Source organism: Brachionichthys hirsutus, unplaced genomic scaffold (assembly GCF_040956055.1).
Source record: "Brachionichthys hirsutus isolate HB-005 unplaced genomic scaffold, CSIRO-AGI_Bhir_v1 contig_1483, whole genome shotgun sequence".
NCBI lineage: Eukaryota > Metazoa > Chordata > Actinopteri > Lophiiformes > Brachionichthyidae > Brachionichthys > Brachionichthys hirsutus.
This window is the reverse complement of record NW_027180500.1, coordinates 1-5,000: the sequence shown is the minus strand read 5'-3', so window position 1 is coordinate 5,000 and position 5,000 is coordinate 1.

Below are 5,000 nucleotides of genomic sequence, written 5' to 3'. Positions count from 1 at the left end.
TAGACCTGTCCCTTCGTCCTATCACAGAGCACACCTGATACTCTCCTCCCCCCGTTCCAGCCTGCCTGCACACGATTCTTCACCTCCTTTCCACATTCTCTCCATCACTCTGCTCTGTTGACCCGAGGTACCTGAAGTCCTCTCCCTTCTTTACGTCTCTTCCTTGTAGCTTCACTGTCCCCCCTGGGACCTTCTCTTGTACACACATGTACTCTGTTTTACTCCTGCTCACCTTCATCCCTCTCTTTTCTAGAGCAGACCTCCACTTCTCTAGATTCTCCTCTACCTGCAGATCACAATGTCATCTGCAAACATCACATTCAGAGGAGCTTCCTGTCTCACCTCATCTGTTAGTCTGTCCATCACCATGGCAACAAAAAGGGGCTCAGAGCTGATCCCTGGTGCATCCCACCTCTAACCTAAACTCCCCTGTTACTCCGACTGCACACTTCACTGCTGTCCTACATGTCCTGAACTACTCTGACATACTTCTCTGCCACTCCAGACTTCCTCATGCAGTACTACAGTACCTCATGCAGTACCACAGTACCTCTCTGTACACCCTGTCCTAGGCTTTCTCTAGATCTACAAAGACACAATGCAGCTCCTTCTGACCTTCCCTGTACTTCTCCATTGCTAGCCTCAATGCTAACATTGCATCTGTGGTACTCTTCATCAGCATGAAGCCATACTGCTGCTCACAAATACTCACTTCTGTCCTTAGTCTAGCCTCAAACACCTTTTCCCATAACTTCATCGTATCTCATCAGCTTTATCTCTCTATAGTTTCTACAACTCTGTTTGTCTCCCTTCTTCTGGAAGAACACCAGAACTCTTCTCCTCCGTTCCTCTTCATCTTCTTCCTCTAGGATTGTATTAAACAACCCTGTTAAAAACTCTGCAGCTTCCTCTCCTAGACACTTCCACACCTGCACAGGTATGTCTCTGGTCCAGCTGCCTTCCCATTCTTCATCCTCTTCATCACCTTTCTAACTTCACTTGTGCTAATCTTCATCACTTCCTGGTCCACAACAGGTTCCTCTACTCCCCTTTGTTCTCTCTCATCTTCCTCATTCATTAATTCCTCTAAATGCTGGTCTCTGTCAACACCTTCATCTCTACTCTTCATCACTCTAACATGCTGAACATCCTTCCTGTCTCTACTCTTCATCACTCTAACATGCTGAACATCCTTCCTGTCTCTACTCTTCATCACTCTAACATGCTGGACATCCTTCCTGTCTCTACTCTTCATCACTCTAACATGCTGAACATCCTTCCTGTCTCTACTCTTCATCACTCTGACATGCTGAACATCCTTCCTGTCTCTACTCTTCATCACTCTAACATGCTGAACATCCTTCCTGTCTCTATTCTTCATCACTCTAACATGCTGAACATCCTTCCTGTCTCTACTCTTCATCACTCTAACATGCTGAACATCCTTCCTGTCTCTACTCTTCATCACTCTGACATGCTGAACATCCTTCCTGTCTCTACTCTTCATCACTAACATGCTGAACATCCTTCCTGTCTCTACTCTTCATCACTCTAACATGCTGAACATCCTTCCTGTCTCTACTCTTCATCACTCTAACATGCTGAACATCCTTCCTGTCTCTACTCTTCATCACTCTGACATGCTGAACATCCTTCCTGTCTCTACTCTTCATCACTAACATGCTGAACATCCTTCCTGTCTCTACTCTTCATCACTCTAACATGCTGAACATCCTTCCTGTCTCTACTCTTCATCACTAACATGCTGAACATCCTTCCTGTCTCTACTCTTCATCACTCTAACATGCTGAACATCCTTCCTGTCTCTACTCTTCATCACTAACATGCTGAACATCCTTCCTGTCTCTACTCTTCATCACTCTAACATGCTGAACATCCTTCCTGTCTCTACTCTTCATCACTCTAACATGCTGAACATCCTTCCTGTCTCTACTCTTCATCACTCTAACATGCTGAACATCCTTCCTGTCTCTACTCTTCATCACTCGAACATGCTGAACAGCCTTCCTGTCTCTACTCTTCATCACTCTAACATGCTGAACATCCTTCCTGTCTCTACTCTTCATCACTAACATGCTGAACATCCTTCCTGTCTCTACTCTTCATCACTCTAACATGCTGAACATCCTTCCTGTCTCTACTCTTCATCACTCTAACATGCTGAACATCCTTCCTGTCTCTACTCTTCATCACTCTAACATGCTGAACATCCTTCCTGTCTCTACTCTTCATCACTAACATGCTGAACATCCTTCCTGTCTCTACTCTTCATCACTCTAACATGCTGAACATCCTTCCTGTCTCTACTCTTCATCACTCTAACATGCTGAACATCCTTCCTGTCTCTACTCTTCATCACTCTAACATGCTGAACATCCTTCCTGTCTCTACTCTTCATCACTCTAACATGCTGGACATCCTTCCTGTCTCTACTCTTCATCACTCTAACATGCTGAACATCCTTCCTGTCTCTACTCTTCATCACTCTAACATGCTGAACATCCTTCCTGTCTCTCCTCTTCATCACTCTAACATGCTGAACATCCTTCCTGTCTCTACTCTTCATCACTCTAACATGCTGAACATCCTTCCTGTCTCTACTCTTCATCACTCTGACATGCTGAACATCCTTCCTGTCTCTACTCTTCATCACTAACATGCTGAACATCCTTCCTGTCTCTACTCTTCATCACTAACATGCTGAACATCCTTCCTGTCTCTACTCTTCATCACTCTAACATGCTGAACATCCTTCCTGTCTCTACTCTTCATCACTCTAACATGCTGAACATCCTTCCTGTCTCTACTCTTCATCACCTAACATGCTGAACATCCTTCCTGTCTCTACTCTTCATCACTCTAACATGCCGAACATCCTTCCTGTCTCTACTCTTCATCACTCTAACATGCTGAACATCCTTCCTGTCTCTACTCTTCATCACTCTAACATGCTGAACATCCTTCCTGTCTCTACTCTTCATCACTCTAACATGCTGAACATCCTTCCTGTCTCTACTCTTCATCACTCTAACATGCTGGACATCCTTCCTGTCTCTACTCTTCATCACTCTAACATGCTGAACATCCTTCCTGTCTCTACTCTTCATCACTAACATGCTGAACATCCTTCCTGTCTCTACTCTTCATCACTAACATGCTGAACATCCTTCCTGTCTCTACTCTTCATCACTCTAACATGCTGAACATCCTTCCTGTCTCTACTCTTCATCACTCTAACATGCTGAACATCCTTCCTGTCTCTACTCTTCATCACTAACATGCTGAACATCCTTCCTGTCTCTACTCTTCATCACTCTAACATGCTGAACATCCTTCCTGTCTCTACTCTTCATCACTCTAACATGCTGAACATCCTTCCTGTCTCTACTCTTCATCACTCTAACATGCTGAACATCCTTCCTGTCTCTACTCTTCATCACTCTAACATGCTGAACATCCTTCCTGTCTCTACTCTTCATCACTCTAACATGCTGAACATCCTTCCTGTCTCTACTCTTCATCACTCTAACATGCTGAACATCCTTCCTGTCTCTACTCTTCATCACTCTAACATGCTGAACATCCTTCCTGTCTCTACTCTTCATCACTCTAACATGCTGAACATCCTTCCTGTCTCTACTCTTCATCACTCTAACATGCTGAACATCCTTCCTGTCTCTACTCTTCATCACTCTAACATGCTGAACATCCTTCCTGTCTCTACTCTTCATCACTCTAACATGCTGAACATCCTTCCTGTCTCTACTCTTCATCACTCTAACATGCTGAACATCCTTCCTGTCTCTACTCTTCATCACTAACATGCTGAACATCCTTCCTGTCTCTACTCTTCATCACTCTAACATGCTGAACATCCTTCCTGTCTCTACTCTTCATCACTCTAACATGCTGAACATCCTTCCTGTCTCTACTCTTCATCACTAACATGCTGAACATCCTTCCTGTCTCTACTCTTCATCACTCTAACATGCTGAACATCCTTCCTGTCTCTACTCTTCATCACTCTAACATGCTGAACATCCTTCCTGTCTCTACTCTTCATCACTCTAACATGCTGAACATCCTTCCTGTCTCTACTCTTCATCACTCTAACATGCTGAACATCCTTCCTGTCTCTACTCTTCATCACTAACATGCTGAACATCCTTCCTGTCTCTACTCTTCATCACTCTAACATGCTGAACATCCTTCCTGTCTCTACTCTTCATCACTCTAACATGCTGAACATCCTTCCTGTCTCTACTCTTCATCACTCTAACATGCTGAACATCCTTCCTGTCTCTACTCTTCATCACTCTAACATGCTGAACATCCTTCCTGTCTCTACTCTTCATCACTCTAACATGCTGAACATCCTTCCTGTCTCTACTCTTCATCACTCTAACATGCTGAACATCCTTCCTGTCTCTACTCTTCATCACTCTAACATGCTGAACATCCTTCCTGTCTCTACTCTTCATCACTCTAACATGCTGAACATCCTTCCTGTCTCTACTCTTCATCACTCTAACATGCTGAACATCCTTCCTGTCTCTACTCTTCATCACTCTAACATGCTGAACATCCTTCCTGTCTCTACTCTTCATCACTCTAACATGCTGAACATCCTTCCTGTCTCTACTCTTCATCACTCTAACATGCTGAACATCCTTCCTGTCTCTACTCTTCATCACTCTAACATGCTGAACATCCTTCCTGTCTCTACTCTTCATCACTCTAACATGCTGAACATCCTTCCTGTCTCTACTCTTCATCACTCTAACATGCTGAACATCCTTCCTGTCTCTACTCTTCATCACTCTAACATGCTGAACATCCTTCCTGTCTCTACTCTTCATCACTAACATGCTGAACATCCTTCCTGTCTCTACTCTTCATCACTAACATGCTGAACATCCTTCCTGTCTCTACTCTTCATCACTCTAACATGCTGAAACATCCTTCCTGTCTCTACTCTT